We start from the raw sequence: 19,390 nt of genomic DNA, 5'->3' as shown, positions 1-19,390 counted from the left end.
TCCAATAAAAATTTGCATAGTCAGCCCCTAACCAAGCCAGTCAGAAAAAAGTCTACCACTGATTCTGCACTAGCATTAATCCTTACCGGGGTGTTGCACAGTGGACACACCACACCCTGCCCCATTTAACTGAGGGGGGTGAGGCCCACCTTGTGGTTTTGTATCATGATCTGCAAGGATCCATTGCAATTACGCTCCATATGACCCCAACGTCTGTATTTCGTGCACTGCACTTCCTTGCAATCGTGTCTAATGTATCCCATCCGACCACATATGAAACCAAATTATTTCTGCATTAAACACCGCATTCCTGTCCTGCGTCTTTGTTACTGCTTCGTCTTCCTCTAACGCCACAGCGATTCTGACTGCCTCACTGAGAGTCTTCCACCCTAATCCTGCGGGAGGTTTCGGGTTGTATTCCCCGCAAAAATGCGTCTAGTGCCCTCTGCTCAGCTAATTGCAGAATGGCTTCATTAACTCTAATTAATCCGTTCGCTCATAGGTATTAACATTAATTTTTCGAATTTGATCTATAAAAGCTTCTGTTGATTCCCCATTCCTTCTATACATTCTATTCAATTGTTCCCGATAATATCTAGACGTATTTTTCCTCCGATACCTTTCCAGCAACCCTTTTTGAATACTTCAAATGTCCGACTATCCCTTAATTCTTTATGGCATGTAACGTATGCTCTGGCATCCCCAGTTACTTGCAACTTAGCCACATGCAAAAGTCTTTCTGCACCCCAGTTTCCCAATTTAGCGGCCGTGCTAAGGTTCTCAAAACGAAATCATAACATCCTTTTCCCGAGTAAGGGGTGACCAAAGACGCAGTGTTAGTGCAAGAATTACTGCATTAACAGGAAACCGTTCTTTGCTCACTTCTTTAGACCGAGCAAGCTCTATCTCTAATTCCAACATTTGCTCAAGTAGCTGCTGAATAGCCACCTCGGCTCACACAGACTGCTCCATCACAACCAGCTATCGAATCAAGCTACAATAATCCCAGAAGGAAGAGCAGAAATGGAAGACGGACTATGCTACAGGTTCAGACAAACCAAGAAACGAAAAATTGGCACTTAAATGTCATTTTGCAGTAGTTGCTGATCCTTTGTTGCCCTACTCAGGTGCCACGTATCCTCGTCGATTACCAGCCACAATTTCTTCCAAATCCAGGGAGAAGACCAATACTGTCACCAATTGTAACAGGAGTGTGTGATGATCAGGTTGCCCGACTGACACCACTTTCAATGAGGATGACCAGAGCATGTGGCGTGGTCGGGGTTGTAGGATGTTTCTGGGTAGAAGAAGGTGGCTGTTTTTAGCAATCTTCTTCTTTATTGTTGGTTCTTCCAATACATTTTCCGGTAGCTCAGCCATACTGCTCGTATAGTGGTAGAGACGTGTTGATGCATGCAGTCCGAGGAACGCGACGCCGTGCTCGGTCAGTGGCTGCGCAGGCGATAGGACGTCAGCAGTACGAGGCCTGACCGAGCTCCTGCAGACGCTGCAACTCGTAACGACACTGGGAGTCGTCGGTGCAGCAGGGGGCAACGCCTTCCGCGGGCCAGTCCTCGGGGACAGCGTCACTGATAACGACTAAGTAACAGAGACCGAACGTCCAATCGCTCGAACCGAATGCCAACGCCCGCCTCTGATGCCGTTAAATAGTGCAGACCGCTGCTGAATTCGCCGGTTACGCGGCGCAGTGTTTATTAGAATGTTCTCGATGAGCTGCTAACACAACCGCGCCACACGCGGCCGGCTCCTGCGTAATTCTGCTAACGCTGCGTTCTGGCTCCTGATGGCTGCCGCCCACCTACACACATACTCCCTGCCGCCGTTGGATAAGCAGCTGCAGCAGCAAGTCGTATAACCCTAGCTTACTTATTTGTTAGATAGTTTAATTAATTTCTTTGCGTGTTTTTGGGTACTTGCATTGTTTAATTCATATATTTCGGGCGTATTATAGTATTTGAGGGTTGTAGCATCGCGCCTTAGTACCTGAATAGTGCAAATTCGCGTAGTCGTCTGTCTTCTGTTTTTGTTGTGAACGGCCAGTGTCGGTTGGCCAGTCAGTGTGCTCCCTGCCGCCGTTGGATAAGCAGCTGCAGCAGCAAGTCGTATAACCTTAGCTTACTTATTTGTTAGATAGTTTAATTTCTTTGCGTGTTTTTGGGTACTTGCATTGTTTAATTCATATATTTCGGGCGTATTATAGTATTTGACAGTTGTAGCATCGCGCTTTAGTGTTTACTTCGTAGATTCTTATTTAAATTGCGTGTGAGTTTCGTATAGGAGGTGCAATTTCGAGTTTTAGTTACTGTAATCATAAATTCAGCAGATTGTAGCGCAGTCGTTAGGCATTTGTACAGGTTAGTTGATACATTCTTTGCGTGTTCCGCTTGCGTTATCTAGGCACGGACTCGTGTTTCGGTAACTGTTGTGAAACATCGATTAGAATGGACAGGGACTGCGATTGCTGTGTTCGGATGAGGGCTGACTTGGCATCCCTTCGCTCACAGCTGCAATCGGCGCTGACTTCGGTCGCGCAGCTTGAGGCTGTTGCCAATGGCACCACTGTGGGGAGCCGGACTCGGGTATCACGGGGATGTCAACCTCGTCCCGTCTGTCCCCAGATCGGTCTGCCGCTGTGGTTGCCCCGGTTGCTGCCCGCAGTGGGGCTGAGCCCTCGCCTGTGGTTGATTGGGAGGTCGTTCCAAGGCGTGGCAGGCAGCGAAAGGCGTCCCCGGAGGCTGATCAGAAAGCCTCCCCGGTGCGTCTGACAAACCGGTTTCAGGCACTGTCTCTGGCTGAGCCAGATGCAGCTGCCTGCCCTGTTTCAGAGGATCATTCTCAGCCTTCAAGGTCTGGGCAATCGCAGAGGGTGGGCTTACTGGTAGTTGGGAGCTCCAATGTTAGACGCGTAATGGGGCCCCTTAGGGATACGGCGGCTAAGGAGGGGAAGAAATCCAGTGTGCACTCCGTGTGCATTCCGGGAGGAGTCATTCCTGATGTGGAAAGGGTCCTTCCGGATGCCATGAAGAGCACAGGGTGCAGCCAGCTGCAGGTGGTGGCACATGTCGGCACTAATGACGTGTGTCGCTTTGGATCTGAGGAAATTCTCTCTGGATTCCAGCGGCTATCTGATTTGGTGAAGGCTGCCGGTCTTGCTTACGAGATGAAGGCAGAGCTCACCATCTGCAGCATCTTTCACAGAACCGACTGCGGGCCTTTGGTGCAGAGCCGGGTGGAGGGTCTGAATCAGAGGCTCAGACGGTTTTGCGAGCGTATTGGCTGCAGATTCCTTGACTTGCGCCATAGGGTGGTGGGGTTTCGGGTTCCGCTGAATAGGTCAGGAGTTCACTACACTCAACTGGCGGCTACACGGGTAGCGGAGGCTGTGTGGCGTGGACTGGGCGGTTTTTTAGGTTAGAAGGCCTCGGGAAAGTGCGGGATGGGCTGCAATGTCAAAGGGTGCTTGGCAATTACAGGACGTGCTTGGATCAAGGAACAGTCGGAATTATAGTTGTAAATTGTTGTAGTTGCGCTGGAAAAGTCCCTGAGCTTCAAGCGCTAATAGAAAGCACAGAAGCTGATATCGTTATAGGTACAGAAAGCTGGCTAAAGCCTGAAATAAGTTCTGCAGAAATTTTTACGAAGTCTCAGACGGTGTTCAGGAAAGAGAGATTAGGCAGAATTGGTGGTGGAGTGTTTGTGTCTGTCAGTAGTGGTTTATCTTGTAGTTAAGTCGAAGTAGATACTCCGTGCGAATTGGTGTGGGTGGAGGTTATACTTAACAGCCGAATTAAGTTAATAATTGGCTCCTTCTACCGACCCCCAGACTCCGATGATACAGTTGTGGAACAGTTCAGAGAAATTTTGAGTCTCGTAACAAATAAATACCCCACTCATACGGTTATAGTTGGTGGGGACTTCAACCTACCCTCGGTATGTTGGCAAAAATACTTGTTCAAAACCGGTGGTAGGCAGAAAACGTCTTCCGAGATTGTCCTAAATGCATTCTCCGAAAATTATTTCGAGCAGTTAGTCCACGAACCCACGCGAATTGTAAATGGTTGCGAAAACACACTTGACCTCTTGGCCACAAACAATCCAGAGCTGATAGAGAGCATCATGACTGATACAGGGATGAGTGATCACAAGGTCATTGTAGCTAGGCTCAATACCATTTCTTCCAAATCCATCAGAAACAAACGCAAAATAATTTTATTTAAAAAAGCGGATAAAGTGCCACTAGAAGCCTTCCTAAAAGACAATTTCCATTCCTTCCGAACTGACTATGCGAATGTAGACGAGATGTGGCTCAAATTCAAAGATATAGTAGCAACAGCAATTGAGATATTCATACCTCATAAATTGGTAAGAGATGGAACGGATCCCCCGTGGTACACAAAAAAGGTCCGAACGCTGTTGCAGAGGCAACGGAAAAAGCATGCGAAGTTCAGAAGAACGCGAAATCCTGAAGATGGGCTAAAATTTACAGACGCGCGAAATTTGGCACGTACTTCGATGCGAGATGCCTTTAATAGGTTCCACAACGAAACATTGTCTCGAAATTTGGTAGAAAATCCGAAGAAATTCTGGTCGTATGTAAAGTACACAAGCGGCAAGACGCAGTCAATACCTTCGCTGCGCAGTGCCGATGGTACTGTTATCGACGACTGTGCCGCTAAAGCGGAGTTATTGAACGCAGTTTTCCGAAATTCCTTCACCAGGGAAGACGAATGGAATATTCCAGAATTTGAAACACGAACATCTGCTAGCATGAGTTTCTTAGAAGTAGATACCTTAGGGGTTGCGAAGCAACTCAAATCGCTTGATACGGGCAAGTCTTCAGGTCCAGACTGTATACCGATTAGGTTACTTTCAGATTACGCTGATAGTATAGCTCCCTACTTAGCACTCATACACAACCGCTCGCTCACCGATAGATCTGTACCTACAGATTGGAAAATTGCGCAGGTCGCACCAGTGTTCAAGAAGGGTAGTAGGAGTAATCCATTTAACTACAGACCTATATCATTGACGTCGGTTTGCAGTAGGGTTTTGGAGCATATACTGTATTCAAACATTATGAATCACCTCGAAGGGAACGATCTATTGACACGTAATCAGCATGGCTTCAGAAAACATTGCTCTTGTGCAACGCAGCTAGCTCTTTATTCGCACGAAGTAATGGCCGCTATCGACAGGGAATCTCAAGTTGATTCCGTATTTCTAGATTTCCAGAAAGCTTTTGACACCTTTCCTCACAAGCGACTTCTAATCAAGCTGCGGAGCTATGGGGTATCGTCTCAGTTGTGCGACTGGATTCGTGATTTCCTGTCAGGAAGGTCGCAGTTCGTAGTAATAGACGGCAAATCATCGAGTAAAACTGAAGTGATATCAGGTGTTCCCCAGGGAAGCGTCCTGGGACCTCTACTGTTCCTGATCTATATAAATGACCTGGGTGACAATCTGAGCAGTTCTCTTAGACTGTTCGCAGATGATGCTGTAATTTACCGTCTAGTAAGGTCATCCGAAGACCAGTATCAGCTGCAAAGCGATTTAGAAAAGATTGCTGTATGGTGTGTCAGGTGGAAGTTGACGCTAAATAACGAAAAGTGTGAGATGATCCACATGAGTTCCAAAAGAAATCCGTTGGAATTCGATTACTCGATAAATAGTACAATTCTCAAGGCTGTCAATTCAACTATGTACCTGGGTGTTAAAATTACGAACAACTTCAGTTGGAAGGACCACATAGATAATATTGTCGGGAAGGCGAGCCAAAGGTTGCGTTTCATTGGCAGGACACTTAGAAGATGCAACAAGTCCACTAAAGAGACAGCTTACACTACACTCGTTCGTCCTCTGTTAGAATATTGCTGCGCGGTGTGGGATCCTTACCAGGTGGGATTGACGGAGGACACTGAAAGGGTGCAAAAAAGGGCAGCTCGTTTTGTATTATCGCGTTATAGGGGAGAGAGTGTGGCAGATATGATACACGAGTTGGGATGGAAGTCATTACAGCATAGACGTTTTTCGTCGCGGCGAGACCTTTTTACGAAATTTCAGTTACCAACTTTCTCTTCCGAATGCGAAAATATTTTGTTGAGCCCAACCTACATAGGTAGGAATGATCATCAAAATAAAATAAGAGAAATCAGAGCTCGAACAGAAAGGTTTAGGTGTTCGTTTTTCCCGCTCGCTGTTCGGGAGTGGAATAGTAGAGAGATAGTATGATTGTGGTTCGATGAACCCTCTGCCAAGCACTTAAATGTGAATTGCAGAGTAGTCATGTAGATGTAGATGTAGATACCGACGCTCGTTGCAAAACTGTGTCGCCTGCATAACGAGCCGACCAGCCTTCGCCCGCCGTCTGCAGTGAGGCTGGCGCATCGCGCACTGAAACACACTAAATCACAATTTGGCACCATGTTACCTGAAAATAACCCCTTGCCCTCTACAATACGTTGACAGTAGGCATTTTCCATGCCCTTGGACAAGTCGGCATAGGTCCGTTATTATTGAATAGCGACGCAATTTCTGTTTCAATCGTCATTGTGAGAGTGTGAGTGCTATAAGCAGTGGTGCATCGGAAAGAAGTTACAGGTCTGCAATGTAGTGTTCCATACGTTGACTGTAGGCAGTTTGCTCGCCCTTGGAGAAGGCAGCACGGGTCTTTTACTATTGAATAGTGACACAATATCTGTGTTAAATAATCATTGTAATGTTGTAAGGGTTACAGCGAGCAGGCAATGGTGCATTAGAAAGAAGCAACAAGACACCGAGGTAGTGTCCTATACGTTGACTGTATGCGCGTTACTCGCTCCTGGTTAAGTCGCCATGGATCTTTTACTATTGCATAACGAATCAAATTCTATATTAAATCGTCGATGTATGGGTGTGAAGGGGTACAGTAAACTGGAAGTGATGCATCAGAGAGAAGCTATAGGATACACAGGTAGTGTTGAATTCGTTGACTGTAGACGCGTTTTCCGCCATTGGAGATGTCTACATGCGTGTTTTACTATTGAATAGCGACAAAATTTCAGTTTTAAATTGTCAGTGTAATGTTGTGGGGGTTACAGTAAACTGGCAGTGGTGCATCCGAAAGAATCTACAGGTCTGCCAGGCAGTGTACCGTACGTTCACTGTAAGCGAGTTCAAAATTGGCTCTGAGCACTATGCGACCTACGTTCTGAGGTCATCAGTCGCCTATAACTGAATGATATATTAACATTGTTTTCTGTTTTTGTAATCTACTGCTCCAAATAAAATCTTATATAGAGGAATTGATCATGTATAACCTTCAGCTATCTGAATATTCCTGTAATTTCATTTGTGGTGGCGATAATTTTGTTATCAATTATGTTTAACAGCCTGCAAGATATGATTGTATTGCTATAAGTTAATATTCATATTGTTGTATTATTCACATGTAAATTGAAACCTTATTTACAATGTCATATAGAGAAATATAGTTATGTTCAACCACAGGAACATACATAGCCTCCACATTCAGGAATTGCATGTGAGAGAATCAGCCACTTATTTCCTTTTATTCTAAGTATACTTATATTCTTTTTATTACTTATATTAACTTTCATAACCACTTATCTCTAACAATTGATGATTTGTATATTAGCTCATACTTAAATTTAATTTTTAAATTTTGAATAGAGGAATCCTATTATGTTTAAACACATTTACCTGAATACTTCCTGTATCTAAGATTGTCTGTGCAAGATATTTTAATATTCATTCTGCTATTATGTTTCATGTGAAATTCCAACACCACTTATAGTCTCACATAGAGAAATCTAGCTCAGTGTAATTTTTGGGGCACATGTATAGCTTAGTACTCTAAAATTGCATGAGGGAGAACTCAGTTCTCTGTAGATACCATATAGTTTAGAATTCTTATTCTTTGTTTTCCTTTGTGTATATTTTTATATCTCTTATGTTTTATTTTATACTGAAATAATTATATTAGTTTTTATTAATTATTTTTCATATAAACGTCATTCACTGTATTAAAGAGTGTACCAACATTCAGTGCAACAGCCAGGGCAGAAACATTAGAAAAAGTCCGCCTCCACGTGGCAGGAACGGTAACAGAATGGGGTCTTGTCAAGCTAACATAACTTGCAAGCAGCCATTACGGCTAAGAGACCTAACACTGCCTGGCTTATCACTTGTTTTAAGTAGAACACGGCCCACCTTAGTAACCCAGATGGTGGGCTACACTGTAGTGTTTGAATAAAAAAAAAAGAAAAAAACTCCCAGGTACTGTTCCATATGTTGACTGAAGCCGCGTTATTCACCGTTGGTGATGTCAGCATGGGTCCATCACTACTGATAGCGACGCAGGTTCTGTGTTAAATCAACAACGTAATGGTGTGATGGTAACAGTAAACTGGCAGTAGTGCATCGGAAAGAAGCTACAGGACTCCCAAGGAGTGTTCCATATGTTGAACATTCTGCGTGTTGCTTGTCTTTGGGAATGTCTGCATGGGTACTTTTGCATTGAATAGCGTCGCAATTTCTGTGTTAAATCGTTACTGTAAGGGTGTGAGGGTTACAGTAAACTGGCAGTGGTGCATCGGAAACAACCTACAGGACTCCCAGGTAGTATACCATACATTGACTGTCTGTGCGTTAGTTTTCCTTGGAGATGTCTGCATGGATCCTTATCCTTTGAATGGTGTCATATAGTTTATGAAAGTGTGTGGGAGTTACAGTAAATTGTCAGTGGAAAGTCGGAATAGAGTGACTGCACTCCCACTCAGTGTTCCAAACGTTGCTGTAGTGGCGTTTCTGACTCTTGGAGAAGTCAGCACGTGTCCTTTACTATTGAATAGCGACAAAATTTCTGTGTTACATCATCAATGTAAGGGTGTGAGTGTTATAGTAAACCTGCAGTGGTGGATCAGAAACAAGTTACAATACTCCCAGGTAGCATTTCATACGTTGGCTGAAGCCGCGGTACTCACAATTGGTGATGTTAGCATGGGTTCTTTACTATAGAACAGCGTCGCAATTTCTGTGTTAAATCGTCAATGTAAGGGTGTGAATATAACAGTTTACTGGCAGTGGTGCATAGGAGAGGAGCTATAGGTCTGCCAGGTAGTGAGCCAAACGTTGTCTGTAGTTGTGTCTCTGGCTCTTGGAGAAGTTGGCATTGGTCCTTGATGTTAGAGTTACAGTAAAGCTTCTGTGGTTTAACAGAAACAACCTTCAACACTGTTACAGGAAACTAGCAGTGATGCATCAGAAATAAACTACAGGACTGCCAGGTAGTGTTCCATACGTTGACTGTCTGCGAGTTACTTGATCTTGACGATGTCTGCATTTGTCCTTTACAACTGAATAGCTTCGCAATTCCAGTATTAAGTCGTCAATGTAATGGTGTGAGGGTTACAGTAAACTGGCAGTGGTGCACCGGACTCTAGCTGCAGGTCTCCCAGTTTGTGTGCAATACGTTGACTGTAGTGGCGTTTCTGGCTCTTGCAGAACTCGTCACGGGTCCTTTACTGTTCAATAGTGACGAAATTTCTGTGTTAAATCATCCATGTATCGGTGTGAGGGTTACAGTAAACTGACAGTGATGCATCGGAATGAAGCTTCATGTCTGCCAGGCAGTGTGCCATACGTTTATTGTAGGAAATGACGGCATGGGTCCTTTACTGTTGAACTGCAAGGCAGTTTCAGAGTTTAATGGAAAATTTAATAGTTTCAGAATTACAGTAATCTATCTGGTGCATCGGAAGGAAGCCACAGGACTGCCAGGTAGTGTTCAATACGTTGACTGTAGGCGTGTTACTCGCCCTTGGGGATTTCGGAATAGGCCCTTTACAATGTAATTGCGACGTTAATTCTGTGCTTAGTAGTCAATGTAATGGCGTGAGGGTTTCAGTAAAATGGCAGTTCTCCGTCGGAAAGAAGCTACAGGACTCCCAGGTAGTGTTCCACATGTTGAATGTAGGCGCGTTACGCACCCTTAAAGACGTCGGCATGGGCCCTTTACTATGGAATAGCGACGCAATTTCTGTGTCTAATCGTCAGTGTAAGGGTGTGAGCATTACAGTAATCTGACACTGCGCCATCGGAAAGAAGCTACAAGATGCCCGTAATCTATCAGTGGTGCTACAGGACTGCCAGGTTGTGTTCCATACATTGATGTAGGAGCGTTACACGCCCTTGCAGATGTCGCTATAGGCACTTTCCCATTGAATAGCGACGCATTTTCTGTATTTAATCGTCAATGTAAGGGTGGGAGTCTTACAGTAATCTGGAAGTAGTGCATCGGAAAGAAGCTACAGACTGCTAGGTAGTGTTCCTAATGTTGACTGGAGTCTCGTCACTCGCCAATGATGATGTCCACATGGGTACTTTACTGCTGAATAGCGACGCAATTTCTGTATTAAATAGTGAATGTAATTGTGTGAGGGTTATAGTAAACTTTGTGTGATGCATCGGAGAAAAAGCTACCTTACTCCCAGTTAGTGATACATACGTTTATAAGGCGCCTTACTCGCTTTTGATGATATCGGCATGGGTCATTTAATAATGAATAGCAGCGCAACCTCTATGTTAAATCGTGAGTGTCAGGGCGTGAGCATTACCGTAAACTGTCAGTGGTGCATAGGAAAGAAGCTACAGGACAGCCATACGTTGACTGTAGGCGCCTTACCCACCTTTGAATATATCGTCATGGGTCCTTCACTGTTGAATAGCAACGCAATTTTCGTTATAAGTTGTCAATGTTAATGTGTGAGGGCTACAGTAAACTTGCAGAGGTGCATCGGAAAGAAGCTACACGTCTGCCAATTAGTATTCCATCTCCCTTGGAGATGTCGGCATGGGCCCTTTACTGTTGAGTAGCGACCCACTTTCTGTGTTTAATTGTCAATGAGGGTTGCAGTAGACTGGCAGTGGTGCATCGGAATGTAGCTTCAGGATTTCAGGTAGTGTTCCATTCATTGACTGTTTTCGCGTTTCTGGCACTTGAGGAAGTCGGCTTCAGTAATTTACTATTGAATAGGGACGCAATTATTGTGTTAAATCTTCAATGGAAGGTTATGAGGGTTACAGTAAACTGGCAGTGTTACATTGGAAAGAAGCTATAGCATCCCATACGTTGACTGCAGGCGCGGTACTCGCACTTGAATATGTTTGCATTGGTCATTTACTATTTAATAGCTACGTAATTTTCTTGTTAAATCTTCAATGTAAGAATGTTACTGCTACAGCAAACTGGCAGTGGTGCATCGGAAAGATGCTACAGGCCTGCCAGGTTGTATTCCATACGTTGTCTGTAGGCGCATTATTCGCCCTGGGTGATGTTGGCATTGGTCATTAGGGGAGATTTATGAAAATGAATTTCCTACCAGTGTTACTCTTGTAGCGTATAAGTTAAAAGTATTTCTGCATTGGAATAGTGGAGCCAATTTATGCCCGAAGAATACAATGTTGTACCTCAAAACCTACATTGTACCTCAAGAATTATATTGTACCTCAAGAACTGTATTTTATTAGTGTTAACTGAATAACCGAAGAAAATAAAATTCATCACCATACTTCTTTTTTGTTGCTATTACTTGCAAAAGCCCTATTTCCTATTGCATTATGTATGTATATAAAGGCTGTGCAGGTCATAATGAAATTAGTTTTGCTCAAGATGAGTGCTATTAAGGAGATGAAGTTGAAGATGAAAGATAACAAAATATATAGAATGGTTGCATGGAATTAAGCCTATCCTGCAGCACGATTAGTGTTATGGGAGCAGGAGGCATGTGACATTGTCTGCTTACAAAGGCATATAGCACACATTTCCTAAATTCTATCTCCTGTGCTTGAAGAAAAAAACAGACATTGCTTGTGGTTAAAACTGTACACTGTCAAAGTGGGAGCAGGCTTGGAAAAAACAACACAGAGGTTGTGAGGTAAAAAATCATTTATTTCTTATCCAACTCAAAAGTAATTTTACGTTTTCATAAGCAGACACAGCAACAATGTTTTCACACATCTTCTTCTTGAGTCAATGAAGATAAGGAAACCCATAGAATTCCAGGTCCTGAGTAGCAGCAAACTTAAAGATTTAACGCATTCATGATATATTCTCCTTCCCCTTCACGTAGATGATGGTATCTTTGTGATCGAATAAGTTAAGCGCTGTCACCATACCTTGATAGGATATGCCAGGATCATCCCAGTGAATTCCATGGGAGAAATGTGTTAACCATTTTGCACTCTTCCGTGTCTTAGGACACTTCACGTACTTGAAAGACCTTGGTGACGCAATATTTGCTGAGAACGTCTCCATTATTCCCGCATCTGGTGTGTATGCTACAAATTCAACATCTTTAAATATATTTACCATTGTAGAAATCCTGAGCATCAACAATTATGTACGCGTTTTAAGACACCATTGTGAAATGCTCTAGGTATGGTGCAGCACCTGTTCATTTATACAGCTCGTTCCACAACACCGGTGAGCAGGCAGTAGTTAATTACATGCTCATGTAGAACTAGAACATATGTGGCAGTGTGTTCTGGAAAAATTTGTGGAAGATTCCAATTCAATTCTCATATCTACAGGTCCAGACTTAATTATCTGTTCTGTTTAGAGCAGCCCCAATTACGATGATCGGTGAAAGCTCCTTGAACTTTCGAGGACTGAGTAGACACCCTCCTCCATCTCCTTCGGCAATTTCATAGTAAGAAGCATGAAACCTTACATACATGTCGTATGCTAGACTGTATACATTTTCATTCCACCGCTGGTTTCAATTGTCATATGGGTAGAATTCTTATTTCAGGAAGACTTTAGTATTAGTTAATGCGCAGTTGTGGAACATGGTGGAATCATTTGCTGTATTACCTCTTCTGTCAGTCTGAAACACAAGTATGATGACTCTGGGTGTCTCTAGCTGCGAGGGGGTTTTAGTAGCCCATGTCTGTCTGCTCACAGTCAGTAACACTGGGTAATTGAAAACCTCCCGCAAGCGAAATGTCAGTGATAGAAATGTATAGGAATTCAGGACTTTTAAAAGCTTCACACCCTCCTCGACTGATACACTGATGTGAGGCATTTTCCATATTATCTTGCTCATTGTAATCACATTCTCTTTTTGAGCTCATTGAATGGGTGAATTATTATCTGTCGCACTCCGTGCCAGACTGAGTTCCTGTTTATCATTCATAATAATCTGTCTCATGTCCTCAAAGTAGTCCATAAGCGTTTTTAGAGGTATGCATGCAGTAAATCGCGTGTAATCTGCAACTGTTCTCTACTCCGGATTGTCTACCACGCGTTTTCCAAATTATGAAAATCTGCGGGTGATAGAGAGACGCATGTTTTAAAGGTCGATGGTAAGCTGACATCGCATGTACGGTAGATCTCAGACCCTCTGAGTTCATAGCATATCTCTTGGAACAGGAATGCTAAAGCGTTACGTGTAAGCTTGGATCCCACTGTATCACTGCCGTCGGTTTTCTTGAATGACCTCTCTAGATATACGAAACTCTTTCATAGACGTACCAGTGCATCTTGGCTCGACGACAATCCTAATTTCATCGTTCTTGTTAAATGTGGATGAAGCGTAATGTTTATGTCAGAAGTATTCCTGATGTATAACTCTCTCATCATACTCTACTGGACTGGTTGTACTGAATGAGGACATCTTTGCAAGATTTCAACCCAACTGATTTAAGAAACTCGTAGTTTGCACGTGTTATCACTTTGCGGTTCTGTAGTGAAGTGATGTGCTGTGGGTTGCGTGCACTTGTTTTATACCGTACACTCATCCTGCCTTAGATGTAATCGTTCAATGATCTCCTCATCATGAAAGTCAACAAGTTTATTATTCTGGTCCACAGCTCCAAGTACTCCAATGTCTGAGCTGTCACTGGAAGGTATATTGCACTGGCAGGGTCTCATTAATCTTATACCCCATTGCAACTGCGGGGAAGAATCAGTAAATAGTATAAATCAGACGGTTGTTGAGATAGGAGTTTGTTGCAATATTACACTCGACTCAGAATGTGCTGATGGGCAGTTGTTCCACAGTCTGGTGTGACTTGTAAAATTTACTAGAATCCTTTTTGAAAACCTGCAACCACTAGATGCCATATTGAACCTTTCTGGTTAAAGTCAATCATTGCATTTACAGTCCTTATGTCAGATGTTTGCACGTAGCTCAATACCTTTTCCAGACTGTTTTAAGACTTCGTTTAAATCATCGATATCAAATGCACCCGGTTCTCTTCCCACAATGTCTTTTTCACCATTAATATCCAGATGCTGTTTGTTGTTAGTATCGGTGATATTTGGGATGCTGTTGTAGGTCTCCAGTCCAATCAATATTCCATTCACCAATGCTCAAATCAGTTGGCGGTAAGTAATTTGACATTAAAAGAAACGTTATCAGTATTGCATGCAAAGTGTACAACATTGCGTCTGATGAATGAATGTAATGCTCTTCCTTAAATAGCTTGCTTCTTCTTTATAAACGTCAAGAGAAACATGATGCATAGATGTCCACTGAGGCATGTATTAAAGTCCTGATAGCCCCTTAAGGGGCAGGTCCGGCAGCCTTGATGCTGGTCTTATTACATTCAATGCCACATAGGGCGACCTGCACACCGGATGGGGATGAAATGATTATTAAGGCGACACAACACCCAGTTACTGAGCGGAGAAAATCCCCTACCCAGCCGGGAATCGAACCCAGGTCCGTTAGGAAAGCAGTCCGTCACACTGACCATTCAGCTATCGGGGCAGACGTACCGCAATTAATTGTAGAACGCACGTCTTCTGTAAGTATCGTGTCACTGTAATTCTTCTGGCGGTTCCAAGTCACCAAACCAGTCAAAATTGTAGACAGTCTCCACAGTTTTCACAACATATGATGCCTAGTGGTTGCCGGGGCCTCCAGCAACCTCTAAATTCACAATGCCACATTTGCCAGTTTTCCACATAGTTTTCGGTAATGTATCCCACATAAACACACCATGGTATCTTGAACTGTTTAATTCCTTACTAACAAACTTAACAAGATCGGTATTTGTGAGTGGTCGATCTGGTAGGACCGCTAATGGGCTTTTTTTAATTTATGAATAGACCAAACCCTTTCCTGTATGGTTTCAAGTATAGTCCTTTCCTGATGGCTGTGGCTTCCATCATGCGGTTATGTCTTCTTGACCCTTCTAACTGCACTTGGGAGCTTTGCTCACTCTTGACCAGCGAGGGACCCTACCGCCGACAGTGTGGAGAGTGCCGGGATGAGAAATGGAAGGAAACTGACAGATGTCTTGGGTATTGATAGAACTCGAGGTGCTTTAACCGATCCTCCTCTTCTTCTTCCCACACCTTTGTACTTCTGTGCGGTTTTAGCTGAATACATCGCTGTCAGGATACAGTTCTTTAAACAGCTCTGCTTCCTGCCCTTGTCCTTCTTCTTGCTTAGTGCACAATTTCCTCTCATGATTTTAGCAACTGCAAATGCTGCGATGCGTTGACCTGCTCCAATATCCTTTCGTCTCCATATCACCTAGGCCTTATCAGCTAAAATCCTATCTGCAATATGACGACTTGAGAAATCTTTATTTGCAGCATATGCAATGTCATGTTCTATACACACTTCGTCGAGCAGATTAAACCAATTTTCATTTCTGAACCTTTTTCACAGGTCCACAGTAGTGATACCCAGGGATGTGTAATTCCACTCGCAGTTTGTCTAGAATACTAACACCTCCTCTAATGCATCTCCTAGCATACATGTTATGCTGCTGCGGTGGTTGTGGACTGTGCGCCCCCATTACATAGCAAATCATTAGTGTCAATGAGATTTTCACTCTGCAGCGGAGTATGCGCTGATACGAAACTTCCTGGCAGCTTAAAACTGTGTGCTGGACAGAGACTCGAACTCAGGACCTTTGCCTTTCGCGGACGCGTGCTCTACCATCTGAGCTACCCAAGTGCGACTCACGTCCCGTCCTCAAAACTTTACTTCTAGATTAGATTAGATTAATACTTGTTCCATAGATCATGAATACGACACTTCGTAATGATGTGGAACGTGTCAGGTTAATAAAAGATGTCTGTGCAAGATATTGCATTACACAAAATATTGCACGACACTAATGTTTAAGCTAGTTTTGTTCCCCTCCCTGAATTTATATCTAAAAATTCAGCCAGTGAGTAGGAGTTGTCATCTAGAAATTCTTTTAATTTATTTTTAAATGTTGATTGACTATCTGTCAGGCTTTTGATGCTGTTTGGTAGATGACCAAAGACTTTTGTGGCAGCATAATTTACCCCTTTCTGTGCCAAAGTCAGATTTAACCCTGCATAGTGAAGATCATCCTTTCTCCTGGTGTTATAGCTATACACACTGCTATTACTTTTGAACTGGGTAGGATTATTAACAACAAATTTCATAAGTGAATATATATACTGTGAGGTTACTGTGAGGATCCCTAGATCCTTAACTAGATGTCTGCAGGATGACTGTGGGTGGGCTCCAGCAATTATTCTGATTACACGTTCTTGAGCAATGAATACTTTTGTACTCAACGATGAATTACCCCAGAATATGATGCCATACGAAAGCAGTGAATGAAAGTAGGCATAGTAAGCTAATTTACTGAGATTTCTGCCAGTACCTCGTCCCCTACCTTCCAAACTTTAGAGAAGCTTTCCTGCAAACCTTGCAGAAAGTATCATATCAGCGCACACGCCCCTGCAGAGTGAAAATCTCACTCTCGAAACATCTCCCAGGCTGTGGCTAAGCCATGTCTCCGCAATATCCTCTCTTTCAGGAGTCCTAGTTCTGCAAGGTTCACAGGAGAGCTTCTTTAAAGTTTGGAAGGTAGGAGACGAGGTACAGGCAGAAGTAAAGTTGTGAGGACGGATCATGAGTCGTGCTTGGGGTAGCTCAGATGCTTGGGGTAGCTCAGATGGTAGAGCATTTTCCCACGAAAGGCAAAGGTCCGGAGCTCAAGTCTTGGTCCGGCACACAGTTTTAATCTGCCAGAATGTATCAATCCAACTGTTTTGTGCACCAGGAAAACCAAGCCATTTGCCTAGTATTTTATTTCCCCCACGTCTCATGATTCTCTCCACGAGAAACACATCCGGTTCTGAGCTCATCTGCAACTCCTCAGTGTAGAAGCAACCTGCTATTTCTTTATCTTTACTATCCTTCAATATATAAGTTCTAGGATTCGTTCTTTGTACCTTTGAAACTGTAAATGTCTCCTTTCACCAGTTCAGTAGGTATGATTTCTCAAATGCCGTCTTGTGTTTTGAGATACATACCAAATTATCTACGTTAAATTTCTGTCTGCATTGATCCAGCATTTTAATTCGATAGTACACCGTATCCATGAGTCCATTATCATGAAAGTTGATTGGTCTCATTTTTATTCTGGTATGTTTGGTTCGGTTATACTGAGCAGCTATTTCTAGGAGGATATCTGTCCATTTGTATAAGCCTCAAAGGTTAAAACGCATCCACATTCTGTGTTTTTTGTTCTGTTCAGAAGTACCACATACTTGCTCCAGCTGAGTGAATATTGAGTAGTGATGTATTCTGTACAACTGCATTGCAGTCTTGAAATGCCTATTGCAAAAACCCCCGCCGTGATCGGTTTGGAGGTTGTCTGGGCATTGATTCGCCTTGTCTGTAGCAAATGCTCAAAAATATCCACGACATTTCTACCCGTTTTTGTTTTAACAGGTAATACCAGGCAAATTTGGAGTATGTATCAATAACCATTGAAATATAATTATTTGAATCCATCATGTCTACAAGATCAGCTTACCATAAGTCTTCCAAACTCTTAATCATAACATGCCGGCAAAGGTATATATTGCGTGCTCGCTTGTCCAGTGCTAAAACTACTGTCTCCATACTTATTCGATGATACCTTTCTCTCTAACCTCAGTGGTTATTGAAACAGCCTCATTCAAATGAGTTGCAATACCTGCAGCAGCTGATGCCATGAGCAGCCATAGTCGACTGTTAGCTCGTTGGGGTTGCCATATACTGCGGGATTAGATTGTTCACTGTTTAATGCCTGTAACATTACAGGACATATTGGGACATATTGAAGTATTCGATACTGTAGACTTTTAGGGGATGTCGATACAGATATGCAAAATGTAAAGGGAAACTTTGGTGAAGTTTAAATATTGTACTGTGTCAATATTAGGACATTTTGCACAGAAAGAACAAAAATAGAATTAATGTAAATATATATTAGTGTTAGTTACCTATTTTCATTCAATTTTGTAATTATATTTCATTTTGTAAAAGAAAGACTCACTGTTTGCTGTAGCTCTGATTAATTGTATAAATTATCAGTTTTGAGCTAAATTATTTCGTATATGGACAAGATACTTTTAAAAACTCACCAGCTAAAGAGAAAGTCTGAAAATGAACGTTTAATGCACACCTCTGGAACTTTCTATGGAGAAATTCTATATTATGATCGCAAAAATACGAAAACGCGTGAAAACTGTTTCATAACCTAATTTCGAAAGACGATTTGTATCAAGAAGTATTGCTAAAAAGATACTGGCAGAAGTAAAGCTGTGAGTACCGGCCGTGAGTCGTGCTTCGGTAGCTCAGTTGGTAGAGCGCTTGCCCACGAAAGGCAAAGGTCCCGAGTTCGAGTCTCGGTCGGGCACACAGTTTTAATCTGCCAGGAAGTTTCATATCAGCGCACACTCCGCTGCAGATTGAAAATCTCATTCTGGAAACATCCCCCAGGCTGTGGCTAAGCCATGTCTCCGCAATATCCTTTCTTTCAGGAGTGCTAGTTCTGCAAGTTTCGCAGGAGAGCTTCTGTAAAGTTTGGAAGGTAGGAGACGGATACTGGCAGAAGTAAAGCTGTGAGGACCGGGCGTGAGTCGTGCTTCGGTAGCTCAGATGGTAGAGTGCTTGCCCGCGAAAGGCAAAGGTCCCGAGTTCGAGTCTCGGTCGGGCACACAGTTTTAATCTGCCAGGAAGTTTCATATCAGCGCACACTCCGCTGCAGAGTGAAAAATCTCATTCTAGATTTATTTACGTTTTGAAACACGATTTAAATCATTTTACATATAAATAATTGTTCAAAATCACTCAATAAATATCCAGAATCAAATGTCAAGATATTCCTGAAAATATCGGTACAAATCTGGTGAAGGTTATCCAGAAGCTCGTAGAAAAATGTTATAAAATCGATTTGGAAATTATGCTTGTAAGAATTTATATGTACTGATCCTTTTACTTACTTTAATCTGTACTAAAATTCTGTAATGTCTAATTTAGTTTTGGGTCGTATTGTAAACAAAACATTGTTAAAGACTCTCATTGTTTGGAAAGATATTAAT

At 42.8% G+C, this 19,390-nt stretch overlaps 1 non-coding gene across 1 annotated transcript; it reads left to right on the top strand.

Moving 5' to 3' along the window:
* The first annotated feature begins 18,631 nt into the window (after positions 1–18,631).
* On the top strand, positions 18,632–18,706 carry Trnas-cga (transfer RNA serine (anticodon CGA)). Its single transcript has one exon. It is a non-coding gene; the product is annotated as a tRNA-Ser (tRNA).
* The last annotated feature ends 684 nt before the right edge of the window (positions 18,707–19,390 follow it).

The sequence above is a fragment of the Schistocerca gregaria genome, unplaced genomic scaffold, assembly GCF_023897955.1.
Source record: "Schistocerca gregaria isolate iqSchGreg1 unplaced genomic scaffold, iqSchGreg1.2 ptg000304l, whole genome shotgun sequence".
Lineage (NCBI taxonomy): Eukaryota > Metazoa > Arthropoda > Insecta > Orthoptera > Acrididae > Schistocerca > Schistocerca gregaria.
Note: the sequence above shows the minus strand (reverse complement) of the source record. Positions and strands in the feature narration are given on the sequence as shown.